This window comes from Coregonus lavaretus, assembly GCF_964263955.1.
Source record: "Coregonus lavaretus genome assembly, chromosome: 37".
Taxonomy (NCBI): Eukaryota; Metazoa; Chordata; class Actinopteri; order Salmoniformes; family Salmonidae; genus Coregonus; species Coregonus lavaretus.
This window is the reverse complement of record NC_140024.1, coordinates 8,608,509-8,628,616: the sequence shown is the minus strand read 5'-3', so window position 1 is coordinate 8,628,616 and position 20,108 is coordinate 8,608,509. Positions and strand designations below refer to the sequence as shown.

At 45.8% G+C, this 20,108-nt stretch overlaps 1 pseudogene across 1 annotated transcript in view; it reads right to left on the bottom strand.

Annotated features, from left to right (window-relative positions):
- Positions 1-20,108, bottom strand: part of LOC311111338 (A disintegrin and metalloproteinase with thrombospondin motifs 18-like) — a 36,749-nt pseudogene that overhangs the window by 15,682 nt on the left and 959 nt on the right. The window contains exons 2-9 of the transcript in view: positions 19,915-20,052; positions 19,619-19,772; positions 18,564-18,659; positions 17,738-17,886; positions 7,210-7,382; positions 5,147-5,277; positions 4,894-5,017; positions 3,884-4,128 (exon numbers count right to left, since the gene is read on the bottom strand). The product of the transcript in view is annotated as an A disintegrin and metalloproteinase with thrombospondin motifs 18-like (transcript). The remainder of the gene's footprint in view (positions 1-3,883; positions 4,129-4,893; positions 5,018-5,146; positions 5,278-7,209; positions 7,383-17,737; positions 17,887-18,563; positions 18,660-19,618; positions 19,773-19,914; positions 20,053-20,108) is intronic.

Genomic DNA, 20,108 nt, shown 5'->3' with positions numbered 1-20,108 from the left:
TCAGTCTCCTAAAGGCCCCGTCCGCATCGGCTGACCACTGCAGTCGCACCGGACCCCCCTTCAGAAGGGACGTGATGGGAGCTGCCACCTGTCCAAAACCCCGGATAAACCTCCGGTAGTAATTCGCAAAGCCCAAAAACTGCTGCACCTCTTTTACAGTAGTTGGGGTTTGCCAATTACGCACAGCGGACACACGATCCACCTCCATTCTCACCCCTGACGCGGACAACCGATAACCCAAAAAGGAGACCGACTCCTGGAAAAACAGACATTTCTCTGCCTTGACATATAGGTCGTGCTCCAACAGCCTCCTCAATACACGACGCACCAGGGTTATATGCTCGGCTCGGGTAGACGAGTACACCAGAATGTCATCAATGTACACGACCACCCCTTGTCCCTGCATATCCCGGAAAATCTCATCTACGAAGGATTGGAAGACTGATGGAGCATTCATCAACCCATATGGCATGACAAGATATTCGAAATGACCTGACGTGGTACTAAACGCTGTCTTCCATTCGTCACCCTCCCTAATGCGCACCAAGTTATACGCGCTCCTGAGATCCAGTTTTGTGAAAAACCGCGCTCCATGCAATGACTCCGTCATGGTCGCAATCAGAGGGAGTGGATAACTGTATTTCACAGTAATCTGATTGAGACCACGGTAATCAATGCACGGCGCAACCCTCCATCCTTCTTTTTCACAAAAAAGAAACTCGAGGAGGCGGGAGAAGTGGAGGGCCGAATGTATCCCTGTCTCAAAGATTCGGCTATGTAAGTCTCCATAGCTTTTCTCTCCTCTTGAGACAAAGGATACACATGGCTCCGTGGGAGCGCTGCTCCTGCCTGGAGATCAATCGCACAATCCCCCTGTCTATGAGGAGGCAACTGCGTCGCCCTAGTTTTGCTAAACACGAGAGCTAAATCCCCATATTCAGGCGGAATGTGCAGTGCGGGCACTTGGTTTGGACTCTCCACCGAAGTCGCCCCCACGGAAACACCCAGACATCGCCCCTCGCACTGAGCAGACCACCCATCGAGAGCCCTCTGTTGCCACGAAATAGCAGGGTTGTGGGTGCTTAACCAGGGAATCCCCAGCACCACTGGGTACGCAGGAGAGTCGATCAGATACAGCTGTATAGTCTCCTCATGACCCCCCTGCGCACACATCCGAAGTGGCGCTGTGATCTCCCTGATCAACCCCGACCCCAACGGACGGCTATCTAAGGCATGAACGGGAAAAGGTTTGTGAACAGGTAGGAGAGGGATCCCTAACTCAAAACAAAACTTCCGATCAACAAAATTCCCAGCTGCGCCTGAATCTACGAGCGCCTTATGCTGGGAATGAGGTGCAACCTGTGGAAAACACACAGGTATACAAAAGTGCGCAACAGAAAGCTCTGGGTAAGTGGGACGTCTACTCACCTGGGAGGCCCCCCCAGTGCGTGGCCTGTTGTCTTCTCCCCCGGAGAACCCTCCCCAGCACCTGGCCGCAGTGTGCCCTCCACGACCGCACTTGGTGCAGGAGACAGGCCCCCTCGGGCTCCTCCTACTCCGTTCTCTAGCGCCGGCACCCCCGAGCTCCATAGGGCTCGGCTCGGAGGCGCCGGAGGGCGGAATGGACGGACTCCCCTCGGGACGTCCACGGGTGGCCAGCAGGGTGTCCAGACGGATGGACATATCGACCAACTGGTCGAATGTAAGATGGGTATCCCTGCAGGCCAACTCACGTTGAACGTCCTCTCGTAGGTTACATCGAAAATGGTCGATGAGAGCCCGCTCATTCCACCCTGCATCAGCCGCTAGAGTCCGGTACTCTAGAGCGAACGCCTGCGCGCTCCTCCTCCCCTGTCTCAACTGGACTAGACGCTCCCCCGCCGCTTTGCCCTCAGGTGGATGGTCGAACACGGCCTTGAAGCGGCGGGAGAACTCTGCGTAGGTCACGGTGTTGGCGTCCATTCTCCTCCACTCGGCGTTAGCCCACTCCAACGCCTTGCCCGTGAGACAGGAGATGAGGGCGGAAACGCTCTCGTATCCCGAGGGCACCGGGTGTACAGTGGCCAGGTAGAGCTCCACCTGCAGGAGGAACCCCTGACACCCGGCAGCTGTTCCGTCATACGCCCTCGGGAGCGAGAGCCGAATCCCCCTGGGTTCCGAACCTAGGACTGGTGGACCGACCGATGGGGTGGGCAGGATAGGTGGAGGTGTGGGTACCCGGCTGGCCTCCCATCGGTGCAAGGTGTAGATTACCTCCTGTAGAGCGGTCTCCAGTTGTCGAATCTGGCCATCTTGTCCACGGATATGCTCCTCGAGCGACACAGGCGTCTCTGCCGATCCTGCTGATTCCATTGTGGTGTGTGATTCTGTCATAAGGTGCTGAAGGTGGGTGTGGTGTAGGAATCAGGCGCAGGACGCAGAGGCTCAGTTCAAAGGCTTTAGTGCAAAATTCACACAAACGAAAGCACAATAAGCCTGAAGGCGAATACCAGGTGCACACAGGCGACAAAATAAACTGCGCACAAAACATGTGCAAAGAAACCACTCCAAACACTGGAGGGGAAAATGTAGCTCCAACACGTAACAGAGGCGCAATCACACACAAACACAGACATACACAACGAGAACTAAATAGAACACTAACGAGGACTAACTAGACACAGGTGTACAACATTAAGACCAAACCAAACGAACATGAAACATAGATCGGTGGCAGCTAGTACTCCGGGGACGACGACCGCCGAAGCCTGCCCGAACCAGGAGGAGGAGCAGCCTCGGCCGAAACCGTGACAGCATTCCAGGGATTTCACTATTGCATTTCTCATATATTTATAGACGCCGTTTAAACTTGAGCTCTCAGTTCACAGGTAGCCTGAGGCCGAGGGCTCTGTCCAAACTAGCTTTTACATTACTTTCACCTTGCCTTTGGTGGATGGATAACAAACCAAACTTTCCAAACTCACCTGGTTTTCCCCCTCTGTTTCTAAGAAGAGTTCAAAGGGCATGTGAAAAAAGCATGCCACTGTTTACATAGCTATCTGTGGAATATATCCTCCACCTCTCAACACCCTAACTCTTAAATATACAGACTACAGCATGAGCAACCTTGAGAGTCACTTATTCTCCAAGGACAATCAATAACACTTATTTTCATTCGACTGTCAGGAGCTTAATTTCTATTCTTTTCGACCATCAGTTGCAGCAATGTGTGACGACAAGTAATGGCTTGCTTTTACCTCAGAGCTTAGGCCTCTGCTCTGACAGACAAAGGTAATAGAGGGTGTGTAAACTGTGCACTGTCTGTGTCCAACCAGCTGCTATGTCTACATCCTTATTAACAGCACGTTTTAAAAGGAAAACACTACATACTAGTGCCTGTGACACATAAGGTGAGGTGTCCACTTTGACCTGGATGGTGAATATGGAGGCATGATGGCCCGTTTATCCTAATTGACCACTTTTTCTCCCTTCTCTCTCTGTTGCCGCTTTGAGATGCTTGACACCTCTCCCTGCCACTCAATTGAAGTTAAAGCCGCTGGCCTGGTTTCAGATAAATCTTGCGGAATGTGCAGAATTGTATTATTCTTTTGCATGAATCTGGAAGTTCAAAGCGCATGGCGAGCTGTTTGAACCCCAGACCTCTTGATTATAGAGATGAAAGCCCCGACGACATCCGAATCAGGACACAATTAATCCTGAACAGTAGCGTTACTCCCCTGTACCACTCGTTGTTGTTGGGAGTTTTCTACTTTTTCCCGCCCACCCTGCACTACAGCCCGGCCTTGTTTTCATCTGAGTGAGCGTCCGAGCGCTGTGCCAAGGCCCTGTCACCGCTAATTCGCTAACGGACGTCAGGGCAGACGGGGACGGAGGGGCAACTTACTTCAAAGACCAGGGTCTCATTAGTGGGTCCAGCCGTGTACAGGCTCTCTGGGCGGTTGAAAGAGCGCTGATAGTCAAACACCGTCCCACCGAACTGGAACTTTCCAGGCCAGTCCACCGTCCAGTCCCCTGTCAGATAGTACTTCCTCTTCAGGGTGCGCACAGCCAGGTAGCTGGTGGAGATCTCCATCTCCTGAACACGGATGCTCCTTGCTCCAGGTGGGATGGTCACCATGGCGTAGTATTCTGAACAGGAAGAGAAAGAGCTAATTTACCTTGTGAGAGTCAGGAAATTGTTTAATTAGAGATTTATTAAATTTTTTACATGACAACACTCATTACAGTGGATGTACAGAACACAATTTGTATAACAATTCCATGCAAGCAACAGACTGTCCTGGGTATATTCAAGTATTTTATTGGGATGGATTCTCATCAAGACCAAATGCAAAAAACACCTTCCAACTAAAAACTTCCCTGGTTTTAATCTTCCCTTTGTACATTGAATTACAAAGTGTTTTATATAACCTGATCATATGGTGCTGTGTTTTCAGTAAAGAGGTGAGACAGTAAGCTTAATTCACTGAGACAGCATAAACCATTATAACTCTCTGTAGTATACAGCTGCCCTGGTGTAACAACGCATGCAAGCTGACACGTACATAACTTTCCACTCTATTAGAAGCAACCCAGCCTGTGCTCCATGACCCAACATCTAGGTCTGCCAAGCGGTCACTTTTCGGTTCAGTCAGAGAGCTTTGTCTATTGGACCCTTAAAGGGCCACACACACACAGTGATCTGGAAAGGTTGCTCTTAGCCAGTTGTGAGAGTATAGTATGAGGTCTGGAGGAAGGTACTGTCTCCCCCACAGTGGCATCTGCTAGAGAATTCACCCTGTCATGTTCAGATAACTCTGCTCCAATAACACTTTGCCAGAACTGTCCTACAACAGAGCTCCTCCTCTCTCCCACTGAATCAAATTGACATGTCAGTCTTCTTGATTGACGTACCGTTAGCTCGGTGCTGGAGGACGTACTGGCCTTTGAAGAACTTGCAGGTGGAGTTGTCCCCTCTACAAACTCCACAGGCATCCAAAGTTGCCTTTGAGCCCAGGACCTGGTCACAACCCACCGGCTGCAGGATGGAAGAAACAGAAGGAACTTAGATGACACAGACAGCATCCTGTGTTCTATATCACATTCAGTAGACTTAGATGTAGTTAATGTGTTGCTGTACATCATGTTCCTCAAATCTGCACTTTACCTCACAGACTCCTTCGATGCACACGTCCCCTTTCTGGTCTGAGCAGGATGTCCCATCCTTGACTTTGCTGGCCATGGCAAAGAAGAAGTCAAAGTCCTCAGCGATGCAGTACAGCTTGCAGATATCCTCAGCTACAGAGGACATTGAGAAGATTTAACATATGTCATAAACAAGATCATGGCGGTAATTCTGCACCTGTGCATTAACCAATTCCTCCTTCCCAGGTATGAGTCTCCAGGTCTATATAGAGCACAAACCTCCTTATGGCCTCTCTCTCTGTCACTGGTACACTCCATATTACAATGTTGGGCAAAGGACAGGCACATGGTAATGAAGGAACCGTACTCGCCAATTGATGAGGCAAGATAAGAGCCAATCGATGGGGTACTGGTGAAGAGTGTATTCAGGGTTCTATTGTGTTAACGATGCATGTCCACTGCAGTGCAATGTGTGGTCCCTCTGGGGACTGAAGAAGTAGCATACCTCTGCCACAATTCACATACTTCAGACCTGAAAGGATGTTACAAATGGGCCCATAAAACAGGGAATGCAGAGAGGGCAGCTTCTCCACAGGTCTCACACAGAGTTTCAGACATGGGCCAAGTACCGGGATCTACTGTACAACACACAGTCACAGTCACTGACTAATGACAGGGGTGTTACCAGCAGCATTGCAACAGCCTGGAGGCAAAAGGCATCATTATCTGACCTATTCAGATTCCTTCCACCCATTCAGATTCCTTCCATCTTGTCTTAAAATCAATCTCTTACATTACTGATGATGTGAACCACTGAATGCCTTACAGAAGCATCTTATGAATTTCTAGTTGACATTCCACGTTAGTAATTCACATCCGTAGGCCAAGGCACTTGATTTCATAAAGTCTATTGGATATGGTGCTTAGAGCCCAGTTAGACCAGGGTAAGACTGCCTTTACCTCCTGGTAACTCGGCATGTCCTCTGAAATGATGCCAAGTTCAGACACCACAGGCTGCCCTGGGGACTGGGCCTTAGGGAGTGTCCCTCCACAGGGAGAGAGAGAGAGGAGGGAGAGCGGTGTGAAACCACTCTACAATCAACCTTTAATAAACGGAGGCGGCCGTTCACCTCAGGCCCCAGGAGGCTTTTCAGGATCTGCTGCTTGCATCTTCATAAATCAGCGCCTCACAAAGGTAATGGGGTGTCAGCCAAACTCTCTCTATCTCTCCCTCTCGCTCTCCCTCCCTTCTCTCTCACTCATACAGTATGTATGCTGTAGACACAGGTCAAACCTGCCTTAAGGGCTTCCTTTATAATCTATTCCTTCTCACTGGGAGAGAGCAGGTGGCTACATGTTTCCCATGTAGATTAGACTGACAGGTTATCCACAGCACTCCCAGGCATGAGTAGACTGATACATTGATATGTTGCACATGAGGCACATTTTGGCTTCAGCATTCAAATGAGTAAACAAGGTTTGTCACAAAAGAAAAAATATTTGTATTTCAAAACAAACTTGTTTTTCCCAAGTGATCCAACATATAGCCTAATTTGAGAGCTTTACGAGTATAAACAGGACATAAAGTTCTGATCAATCTGCAATGTTAATTAAATGCACTTTTAACAAGCTTGCACTGTACCCTCTTAGAAAAAAAAGTGCTATCTAGAACCTAAAAGGGTTATTCGGCTGTCCCCATAGGATAACCCTTTGAATAACTCCTTTTGGTTCCAGGTAGAACCCTTTTGGGTTCCATGTACAACCCTTTCCACAGAGGGTTCCACATGGAACCCAAAAGGGTTCTACTTGGGACCAAAAAGGTATCTACAGGGAACCAAAAAGGGTTATCCTATGGGGACAGCCGAAGAACCCTTTCGGAACCCCTTTGTGTAAGAGTGTATTAACTTGAATGTGTTTTCTTACATCTCTTGATTTATAAATTCGCTCTAATACTTTGGAATGTCCTATAAATGTCCCTATTGGGGGTACGGTGAGTGTAGAACACCTGGCTGAATGAGGTGCATTCTCATTGAACATTTACCCTGTTCCTAATTACAGGGGGAATAGAGCAAATAGTTTCCATACCTTCCACCTTGGTGTAGGGCTTCCATTTGTAGTACCAGCCCCTGAAGGGTTTGCTGTTGTACTCGGCACACTGCTGGGCACGGAAGTCAACTCCGCTGGGCTGGCACGGCTTTGTGTTACACAGCTGGTTGAGACGACTGGAGCCCTGGCAAAACTTCCCGTTGTGTTGTGGCCTAAAACAATAGACAATTGTTGTAGACCCAACACAGATGTGACATACAGTGAGGGAAAAAAGTATTTGATCCCCTGCTGATTTTGTACGTTTGCCCACTGACAAAGAAATGATCAGTCTATAATTTTAATGGTAGGTTTATTTGAACAGTGAGAGACTGAATAACAACAACAAAATCCAGAAAAACGAATGTAAAAAATGTTATAAATTGATTTGCATTTTAATGAGGGAAATAAGTATTTGACCCCCTCTCAATCAGAAAGATTTCTGGCCCCCAGGTGTCTTTTATACAGGTAACGAGATTAGGAGCATACTCTTAAAGGGAGTGCTCCTAATCTCAGCTTGTTACCTGTATAAAAGACACCTGTCCACAGAAGCAATCAATCAATCAGATTCCAAACTCTCCACCATGGCCAAGACCAAAGAGCTCGCCAAGGATGTCAGGGACAAGATTGTAGACCTACACAAGGCTGGAATGGGCTACAAGACCATCGCCAAGCAGCTTGATGAGAAGGTGACAACAGTTGGTGCGATTATTCGCAAATGGAAGAAACATAAAATAACTGTCAATCTCCCTCGGCCTGGGGCTCCATGCAAGATCTCACCTCGTGGAGTTGCAATGATCATGAGAATGGTGAGGAATCAGCCCAGAACTACACGGGAGGATCTTGTCAATGATCTCAAGGCAGCTGGGACCATAGTCACCAAGAAAACAATTGGTAACACACTACGCCGTGAAGGACTGAAATCCTGCAACGCCCGCAAAGTCCCCCTGCTCAAGAAAGCACATATACAGCCTCGAAACCTTAATGACTTGGAGAAGATCTGCAAAGAGGAGTGGAACAAAATCCCTCCTGAGATGTGTGCAAACCTGGTGGCCAACTACAAGAAACATCTGACCTCTGTGATTGCCAACAAGGGTTTTGCCACCAAGTACTAAGTCATGTTTTGCAGAGGGGTCAAATACTTATTTCCCTCATTAAAATGCAAATCAATTTATAACATTTTTGACATGCGTTTTTCTGGATTTTTGTTGTTGTTATTCTGTCTCTCACTGTTCAAATAAACCTACCATTAAAATTATAGACTGATCATGTCTTTGTCAGTGGGCAAACGTACAAAAATCAGCAGGGGATCAAATACTTTTTTCCCTCACTGTAGGTTAGGGCAGGCATTCTCTTCTTCTCATGTTCAACACATGGGGAGAAGGGATTCAAGCCAACATTTCTAGGGCCCTGTTTTGACAGTTTCAAAGCATCATTAAATCAGTCACATTTAAGACTCAGCAAGACCACATATACAATGACAACCTCAGAACAACACTACTAGTCAGGTTAATGGGTTTTCAACCAAGTTCCCAACCACTCCTGTAAAGACAGCAGCCACAAGTATCTCCACTCAGCCACATGAATAGAAAAGGCCTCTGTTCAACCTACCAGTGGAGGCTGCTGAGGGGAGGACGTCTCAAAATAATGGCTGGAACGGAGCGAATTGAATGGCATCAAACACATGGAAACCATGTGTTTGATGTACTTGATACCATTCCGCTTTAGCCATTACCACGAGCCCGTCCTCCCTAATTAAGATGCCACCAACCTCCTGTGGAACCTACTCACACCATTTCCCTGTTGTGAGCCTGATAGGCTGTTTTAAAGTGGAGCAGTGCACTTCTTGGGAAGGCTTCCACTGCCTAACCTCAAAGCAAATGAATCTCCGTTAGGCTCTTCCTGCTGGAGCAGAGCCAGCATTCGCTTGTGTTTGTGTTGGTGTTTGTGTGGGTGCTTGTGTGTTCACACATGGGGAACAGCGTGTTGTTAAATAAGAAGGAAAGTCTTCCATGATTCGTTCAAATAACTGAGTATTACGTCTTCATTTCAAAAGCCCTGGGTAGATGTATGTGCATTAGTAGACCGTCTGGGTTGAAATGCCAACCAAATAGATACAAATAGACACAACACTTGTCATAGTCACCCAGACAAGCGCTGGGAAATATTATTGGATTTCATTGCCAAGATCAAATATGTAAGCTAACACAACAACATCAGCCCATACACTAAACAGCAAAGCAAAACACAACTTATTAAAACACTATTTGTGGTAAAGCCTAACACCTCATACCACTAATTCCTATCAAACCACACACAGCGAAAACGTGATATGTGTATTATGTTCAGCATCAAAGCGGCACACATTCCATAATATATTTTACTGTCAACACTCATCTGAGCAGAGCTTACACAGAGAAATGCACGTGCTGATAACAGTGGATTGTAACATAAACCTGGATGGCAAACCTCTTTCTGGTGTGTCCCAGAGCTGCCAGAAAGGCCCAGAGTAACGGGCTCTATTAAAGGTGTCTGTGTAAACCTCCTGTTTGCAGAGCACCGCTCATTTTGTGTGCAGAGATCTGGGCCTGAGCTCCCAGTCTGATCCTATTAGGGCTTAGGCATGCAGACATATAGGCATGAGGGCTGCAGACAACACGTTGTCGGGTTCTAACAGGGGTTCGGCTGCTACTTGTTTACTTATAATATAATAATAATAATAAGATGAGATGCAGTAAAGGATCATTAACTACATTCAGCTGCGGGACAATCTTTTCTTGAGTGGATGGACAGGGATGGCCGGAACATAACTACAAATAATTTGTAGACTGCAAATTGACTACAAGAAGCCCATAATAATTTCAAACCTTGTTTACATTAGTACACGGTCACATATATCTCTCTATTATGCGCGGGAATACTTTGGAACATATTTCCAAAATAGAAATCACTTGGAGCTGATTTGATGGTGTTTTTATAGTCTTTTAAGTCCAACAATTGCAATTTTTAAAGTATACAGTGCATTCGGAAAGTATTCAGACCCCTTGACTTTTTCCACATTTTGTTACATTACAACCTTATTCTAAAATTGATTAAATAAATAAAAATCCTCATCAATCTACACACAATACCCCATTATGACAAAGAAAAAACAGGTTTTTAGAACTGTTTGCAAATGTATTTTTTTAAACACAGAAATACCTTATTTACATAAGTATTCAGACCCTTTGCTATGAGACTCGAAATTGAGCTCATGTGCATCCTGTTCCCATTGACCATCCTTGAGATGTTTCTTGATTGGAGTCCACCTGTAGTAAATGCAATTGATTGGACATGATTTGGAAAGGTACACACCTGTCTATATAAGGTCCCACAGTTGACAGTGCATGTCAGAGCAAAAACCAAGCCATGAGGTCAAAGGAATTGTCCGTAGAGCTCCAAGACAGGATTGTGTCGAGGCACAGATCTGGGGAAGGGTAACAAAAAATGTCTGCAGCATTGAAGGTCCCCAAAAACACTGTGTTCTCCATCATTCTTAAATGGAAGAAGTTTGGAACCACCAAGACTCTTCCTAGAGCTGTCCGTCCGGCAAAACTGAGCAATCGGGGGAGAAGGGCCTTGGTCAGGGAGATGTTCAAGAACCCTATGGTCACTCTGACAGAGCTCCAGAGATCCTCTGTGGAGATGGGAGAACCTTCCAGAAGGACAACCATCTCTGCAGCACTCCACCAATAAGGCCTTTATAGTATAGTGGCCAGACGGAAGCCACTCCTCAGTAAAAGGTACATGACAGCCCGCTTGGAGTTTGCCAAAAGACACCTAAAGACTCTCAGACCATGAGAAACAAGATTGTCTGGTCTGATGAAACCAAGATTGAACTCTTTGGCCTGAATGCCAAGCGTCACGTCTGGAGGAAACCTGGCATCATACCTACGGTGAAGCATGGTGGTGGCAGCATCATGCTATGGGGATGTTTTTCAGTGGCAGGGACTGGGAGACTAGTTAGGATCGAGGGAAAGATGAACAAAGCAAAGTACAGGGAGATCCTTGATGTAAACCTGCTCCAGAGTGCAAATGGACCTCAAACTGGGCCAAAGGTTTACCTTCCAACAGGACAATGACCCTAAGCACACAGCCAAGACAACGGAGGAGTGGCTTCGGGACAAGTCTCCGAATGTCCTTGTGTGGCCCAGCCAGAGCTCGGACATGAACCCAATCGAACATCTCTGGAGAGACCTGAAAATAGCTGTGCGACGCTCCCTATCCAACCTGACAGAGCTTGAGAGGATCTGCAGAGAAGAATGGGAGAAACTCCCCAAATACCGGTGTGCCAAGCTTGTAGCGTCATACCCAAGAATACTTGAGGCTGTAATCGCTGCCAAAGGTGCTTCAACAATGTAGTGAATAAAGCGTCTAAATACTCATGTAAATCTCGTAATTCCGTTTTTTTGTTATTGCAAAAAACAGTTTTTGCTTTGTCATTATGGTATATTTTTTGTGGATTGATGAGGGAAAAAAATGATTTAATCCATTTTAGAATAAGGCTGTAACGTAACAAAATGTGGAAAAAGTCAAGGGGTCTGAATACTTTCCGAATGCACTGTATATTTAATATATGAATAAATAAATACATATATTTACAGTACCAGTCAAAGGTTTGGACACATCTACTCATTCAAGGGTTTTTCGTTTTTTTACTATTTTCTACATTGTAGAATAATAGTGAAGACATCAAAACTATGAAATAATAACCCCAAAAGTGTTTTAAAAATCTAAATATATTTTAGATTTGAGATTCTTCAAAGTAGCCACCCTTTGCCTTGATGACAGCTTTGCACACTCTTGGCATTCTCTCAACCAGCTTCATGAGGAATGATTTTCCAACAGTCTTGAAGGAGTTCCCACATATGCTGAGCACTTGCTGGCTGCTTTTCCGTCACTCTGCGGTCCAACTCATCCCAAACCATCTCAATTGGGTTGAGGTCGAGTTATTGTGGAGGCCAGGTCATCTGATGCAGCACTCCATCACTCTCCCTCTTGGTCAAATAGCCTTCACACAGCCTGGAGGTGTGTTTTGGGTCATTGTCCTGTTGAAAAACAAATGATAGTCCCACTAAGCGCAAGCCATGCTGGTTAAGTGTGCCTTGAATTCTAAATAAATCCCAGACAGTGTCACCAGCAAAGCACCCCCACACCATCACACCTCCTCCTCCATGATTCATGGTGGGAACCACACATGCGGAGATCATCCTTTCACCTACTGTGCGTCACACAAAGACACGGCGGTTGGAACCAAAAATCTCAAATTTGGACTCATCAGACCAAAGGACAGATTTCCACCGTTCTAATGTCGATTGCTCGTGTTTCTTGGATCAAGCAAGTCTCTTCTTATTATTGGTGTCCTTTAGTAGTGGTTTCTTTGCAGCAATTCGACCATGAAGGCCTGATTCACGCAGTCTCCTCTGAACAGTTGATGTTGAGATGTATCTGTGGCTTGAACTTTGTGAAGCATTTATTTGGGCTGCAATTTCTGAGGCTGGTAACTCTAATGAACTTATCCTCTGCAGCAGAGGTAACTCTGGGTCTTCCTTTCCTGTGTCGGTCCTCATGAGAGCCAGTTTCATCATAGCGCTTGATGGTTTTTGCGACTGCACTTGAAAAAAAACTCTCAAAGTTCTTGAAATGTTCCGTATTGACTGACCTTCATGTCTTAAAGTAATGATGGACTGTAGTTTCTCTTTGCTTATTTGAGCTTTTCTTGCCATAATATGGACTTGGTCTTTTACCAAATAGGGATATCTTCTGTATACCACCCCTACCTTGTCCCAACACAACTGATTGGCTCAAACGCATTAACAAGGAAATAAATTCTACAAATTAACTTTTAACAAATTAACACCTGTTAATTGAAATGCATTCCAGGTGACTACCTCATGAAGCTGGTTGAGAGAATGCCAAGAGTGTGCAAAGCTCTCATCAAGGCAAAGGGTGGCTATTTGAAGAATCTCAAATCTCAAATATATTTTGATTTGTTTAACACTTTTTTGGTTACTACATGATTCCATATGTGTTATTTCATAGTTTTGATGTCTTCACTATTATTCTACAATGTAGAAAATAGTCAAAATAAAGAAAAGCCCTTGAATGAGTTGGTGTGTCCAAACTTTTGACTGGTACTGCATATATATATATATATATATATATATATATATATATATATATATACAAATTCCAGAAAACTTGGGGTGGCGAAATAAAATCACCCACGGGCCAAATTCGGCATGCGGGCCGCCAGTTGGGGAACCCTGCAGTACAGTATCTGATCCATACTGAGTAGATTGAAAAACACTTTTGGGGATTGCTGACTACTCACTCACAGACTACAAAAGAAACCAGCCAAGTGTAACTTCTTGTTATACCCTTTTTCTTCTCTCTCTCAGCAGATCCTGTACCTCCAGCATCCCAGAGGGACGTTAAATCTCCCGGCGACAGCAATGAGTCTAAACTTCAGAGGACTAGAGGTCATCCTGTCCGGCTAGTCATCACCTGCTCTCTCCCTTCCCCCTCCTTGTCCTCCCCTTCCCTCCTCCTCCTCCCTGTGCCTCACACAGCAACCACCACTGCACAGGGTCATCTCTCTCAGGCTCCTGACCACCCCTAACCACCACTGGACCTCCTACTTTGCTGCCCTGCTTCCTCCCCAGTCACTCCGCACCAGTACTCCCATCTGAATCAAAGGCCTGCTGGGAGCTGGGCCTCCCTGCTGGATCACACTCCCCTCTGTGCGGTGCGGAGCCCCAGTGAGCCCTCCTGACCTCTGCCCTCAGGGCCTACTGGACCTCCCAGGCTGATATTAACCCAGGGGTCTGCAACCTGATAGCATCACAGGCTGCACACACTGACAATAACTGCTGTGTTTTAACCTTTGCAAAGCATCTTTAAGAGCTTATAAAGGCTCATACTATCAAACTCCAACCTATGTGGCCATATTTATCAGCCAGGTGATTGCTGTGTTCAGAGGAGGATTCCCGCACTACAAAATTAAAATATTACTGATAAAAAATCTATATTTTACAACACCTGTAATGATGTATATTAGGTAGCCATCAACAGTGTCTTTAAGATGATTTGGAACTTCTGAAACATTTTAAAGGTCTTCAAACAAAGATATAATCTTTACTGAATATAATTGCATAGTACATTATATAATATGTTCTGTGGTTTTTGAGGAGAGAACATATTCTCCCCTAATCTGTAAACTACACGGGGATGTTACAGTCTGATAGCCAAAACATGTCGGCAGATTGAGGGTAATCCATCTTCAGAACCACAGATTATACCAAGAGGGGGCTGCCAAAATAATTGGACAGATTTCTTAAAATACACTCTCCTATTCTCACGGATCAGAGCTAAAATGTGATTTAAGGGGACAAACAGATCCAACAGTTCAATGGTGAAAGGTCAATGAAGACACTGCTCAGGAGGGAGTTATAGATGATTTTAATACTGTAATGGACCACAAGCTGTCACAAACCCAGAAAGTAGTCAGCAGAGAAGTAAAGTATCATAAATACCATTGCTCCATACTGTACAGATGTAGGATCTTAATTTGAGCCAGTTTGCTACAGCAGGAAAATAATCCTGCAGCAAGAGGAAATGTGAATTATTATGTGGATTATAATTAATTGACATTTTTGTAGGGGTTGATGCATTTTTCGTAAGGGAAAATCAAGTCTGAAATGTCAAAGTGGAAAATACAAACTTCAGAAACCTCAAATACACTACAAGTTCTCCTGCAACAGGGTGATCAAATTAAGATCCTGTAGGATCTGTAGGTAAACTGACTTGTGACAATTTCAGGTCATGCCTTTTCCACTGACGCCATGATTCCCAATTCGCAACATCAATCAAGATTTAGCGGCTGCTTCTTACTAAAAATACCTCTTTAATGCCAACATTTTTTTTATCAACATGGATTATACCTCTATAGCTCCATGTATGGTCTGTCTGCTAATCACTGACTATGTATCGTGCATCATATCAGGGTCTGTCTGCCTCTGGCTCTCCCTCTCCCCAGGCTGGTCTAGGCTGGATTAAGTGAACAATCAGGTACAGTAGAGAGGACAGCACCTCACCAACGTCAGTCCTCCAACACATATGGCCTGTTGACTGGACAGACTGTTGGGGAGAGGGAGAAGTAGTTTCCAACTCTCTGCTGAGACACTACATCCAAACCGATTGAGGGTTCCCCCTTGTAGCATGTGGGAGTTTTTTTGTTGCTTTTGTCTGCATGTATTGATTTTGAGGTACAAGTAAAAGCCATTGAAACGTTACGCCATTAACGAAAAGAGACATACGTAAGTGAGGAAGGTAAGGTGGACTTCCCAAGCCATATAGCATAGGGACACCTGTGCCTGGGAAGGTTACTCTATCCTGCCTGTGCTGAGAGGAGAGATCCTCCATCAACCTGCTGAAACTGCTGGGAGGAAACACCTGGGCTTACACCATCAGACACACACACACACACGCACAAACACTCACACAAACACATTAAACTGCCCTGGAAATCATATCCGCCATTACATTTCTCGATCATAGTCTAATTGGTGTGACTAACAGATCGTCTTATTCATCAACATTACGGAACAAAGAAATCAGTGTTCTCAACACACTGAAAAGGTTTGAGTTGAGGTCATTATCATTGATGCAATCAAAGTGGTTGAGCGCCTGGATGTTATCCAATAGGCATGATCACATCCCGTCCCGCAAGACACAAACCTGAGAACAAGCCAGATGCTAAGATATCTAAGCCACCTGTCCATCAATAATGTACCTCCTTCTTTCAGCTCCTTGTCCTTTTCTGAAGCAGCCAAGCCCTCCAAAGACAAACCTGCCCTCAGAGGGACTCGTAATCTCTAATTAATCCAGAAGCCAAAGGTCAGATGCAATCTGGCTCTTCTTGAGCTTTCACATCAATCTGACATCAATCAGATGTATTATGAGAACAATCTAGCAGAGAGACATTTAGTACACAGAAGATCTAACAGAAAAACTAATATGAACCTGAGAATTGTATCCAGTGTTGGGGCTACGTCTCTATATTTACGTGTGTGTGTGTGTGTGTGTGTGTGTGTGTGTGTGTGTGTGTTCAGTGTCTGCCTCGGCTGTGAATGCTTGAAGAAGAAGAGGTTTGTGTTGCCTAGGGAAGTCAGAAGATTAGACGAGTAGCTTGAGGCAGAGCATTGAGTAGCGCTGTGGGCTGAGCAGGTTAAACTGGCATGAGAGAGAACCCTTTAATCTGGCCTGCTGTCTGTTTGTAGACTGACAGATAATAGTGTTTAATGGGCTGACAGCCAACTGGCAGGCAGCTAGCCAGGCACTCAGTTAGTAAGTTAGGGGGAGCTGACTGGGAGGAAGGCCATGTTTACCTGTCTAAATCCAACCCTGTTCTGTTTGCACAGAGCAGACACACTGTCTGTGGAGCTCTGCATGTGTTCTACGGTAGTGCTGGTAGAGACAAGCAACAGTTGAGGTAAAATGTGGCTACTCATGCCTCAAGCTCATCTATCCATCAGCCATCTTGTATGTAGCGTTACCTCTACTAGACAAGACAAAATGCCTCAAAAGAGGGAGGAGTAACTATCACAGTAAGAATCCTCTCTGGAGTATTACCAGGAGTTATTGAGTTCACCCAGTGCAAATCTAGGCTTGTTATGTGTTGTAGTCTCAGGTAGGGGAGAGTGGGGTAAGTTGAGCCACCCTTGTTTCTAGGAAACTATACACAAAATGTATCATTCAACCAAATATTTAGGAAGATGTCATCCTTTCATGGAGTCATGGAAAAAAGTGGTAAGCAAGTTAGGTCCAAAAAACTTATTTTCACCAGGTCAAATTAATTTAGTGTGATAGACGTTTCAAGTAGATCATTTTAAGATTGTTCTATACATCAGTTGAGGTCTCTATAAGCGTGAATATGAAGTCCTAAACCCAGCATGAAAGTGCATCCTTGTAGCTGTGTGGGCTAATATAGTCAAAATGTTTGCCTTGGGGTAAGTTGAGCCAATGGCCATGGGGTAAGTTGAGCCAATGGTTGAGCAAATTAAAGTGTTTTCATCACAGGCGTAATGCAAGGCATTATCGCTTGGATGTGAGGTAACAACAGGGCCTGGCCTATGTTCATTTGTAGATGGCTTAACTTACCCTGTCCGATGGCTCAACTTACCCCATACCTGGGGTAAGTTCTGCCAAGATACCACTTTCTTTGGACAAGCTATGTTTTCAAAACTGTATTTTTTACATGAATTCTGATTATTTCCAGGGATACACAACATGCTGATATATATGTAGATATCTTTGTTAGAAATAATACTATATTTCCCTTGACAGAGTGATACTAAATGTACAAATTGCTCAATTTACCCCACTCTCCCCTAGTAGGCTATGCATAAAAAGAGCCCAGAGTGAGAGTCTAAATCAGAAGTGAACTCTTATGACCCCACCTGACCCCCTAGTATAGCTAACAGTACTGTACCTGGGGCTGGTGCAGGATCGCTCCCTGTACATCACCCCTCCCCCACAGGTCCTTGAACAGTCCGACCACTCCGACCATCCTGACCACTGACCGTTGACAGCTCTCGGACCGTGGTCACCATACTTCACACACTGGCCTCGCCGACACCACTGTTGAAAGAGGAGAGAGAGAGAGAGAGAGAGAGAGAGAGAGAGAGAGAGAGAGAGAGAGAGAGAGAGAGAGAGAGAGAGAGAGAGAGAGAGAGAGAGAGAGAGAGAGAGAGAGAGAGAGAGAGAGAGAGAGAGAGAGAGAGAGAGAGAGAGAGAGAGAGAGAGAGAGAGAGAGAGAGAGAGAGAGAGGATGAGGGCGAGAGAGGATGAGGGCGGGGTGGAGAGAAAAAATGAAAAAGTTGAGTTAGTATCAGTGGTAGGATCTTTGGCTTGCCCCACTGCTGAGGTTGCTGGTTTGGGTGAATGCCCAGCACCACACCTGGAGACCTAGGCCTATCTGAGCCAAACCACACACTCACACACATCACCACCTTTCTCTCTCTCCCACTATCATCTTTCACTGCAGAAAAAGAATAGGAGCCTTGTGTCCTTATGGGACATTTAACAATGCACAGAACGCTCCTGCAGGTGTGTGTATATGTGGATTTGTGAGTGAACCTGTATTTTGTGCATGTGCTTGGGCCTTGGGCATTTGTGTATGCGTCCCTGTGTGTTTTTACGGCTGTGTGTGTTTGAAAGTGTGTTACACTGAGTGATAATGTTAGAGGGAAATCTCTGTCTCCTCCCATCCCATTCACGATGGGCAACATTGCCATGGAAACAGATGGTACACTTACCATGTCAGTCCCACAGCTGGTGCCCTCGGCAGCGGGCATGAACTTGGTCTCACACCGGTGACCTGTCCTGTGGCACCACAGTGACTTACAGATGTCCTGCAGAGTGACCAGACACACCAAACAGTGAGTCCAGCATCTGCCTCCCCTCATCAGAACACCACCACTACACCACCAACACTCCACTGCCACGGTTACAAGCAATAACCCCCCATTTCCAAAAAACCTGTCAAAACCAATCATTGTATTCCCTGAAACACACTATTCATGTATATTTAATTTCTTCCCACAATGCAGCAGTAAGTATGGAGAGATGAGGCCTTGGGAGCCATGCGGTGGACCTGTGCCACGCTGGCGTGCCGCCCGATTGCATCTGGCAGACAGCTAGTGAGACCGGGGTTGTGAGAGAGCTAGTCCCCCTGTGTTAATCTAGCTCTGCAGCAGACTGACTGGGCTAGTGTGCCACGACCAGCCGTAAGAGCAGAGCACGCGGCTAATTAGCTCCCCTGCACCGTGCGAAACGACCGCAGAATCCCAACAGGGGGAAGAAACACGGGGAGGCAAACATCCCAAATCCTTGTTAATTAAGATGTAGAGTCACCTACATCGCGGTTCAGGAGACGGATTCAAATTTAGGGCTGGGGTTCAGGAGAAGACAAAAGGTTGTATGGGGATGTACAATGGAGCAGGCTATACCATGAGCACTAATCCTACAGATGGACTGGCGTGGATGTTGATTTCCCACACACAACCTCCTTTTCTTGACCCGTTCCTTATTCATGCTGGATTTACATATCAATGCATGTCTTGTTGAATGTAGTATAGTGGAAGCTTATAGAGGCCCATTCCCTTAGGGTTGTGTTCAAGTCTGTTGGACCCGTTTTGAATACTGTAATGGGAGGTTAAATACGGCTGTTTTGGACATAGAATGGTTTGTCCCACAAAGATCATGCAAATTAAATAATACTGGTTTAAACCCTACCTAGTTTTCCCAGTAGCACACTTGTCAGACAGTTTCATGCAACTCACTAACGAATGTGCCTATCAGTGTCAGGTACCTTGACAAAGTCCAGGTTGCAAAGTTTAGCCTTGGAGCCAAACTGCCACTTGCACTGTGTGTCAGCATCATAGAGCTGGCCTGGGAGCTGCTCTGGGAATTTATACTGCCCAATCTGCCTGGGCTCATCCACCAGACACGATGCTTGAGCTGTTCTGTGGAACAAAACCAAGAAACACTGAACTATCAGACAGGGACCTATCATTAAGGACTCCTAAACACAAACAGGTGCATGAGAACCAAACTACATCATTACATGCATGGCAGCCATCTCAGAGGTCAATTTATAAGGCTTACCCGAGGAAGCGGCTGAGGTATTGGCGACTGCAGGCAGACCAGGAGAAGACCCCGTTGTTTCCTGCCAGGGTTGGAGACATGATGTTTCCTTCCGCTTTCTGACAAGGATTCCCCTCTCCATCATGGATCATCCCAAAACTGCCAGAGAGACAGATCATTAAGAATGAGAGAGCGAGAGCGAGAGCGAGAGCGAG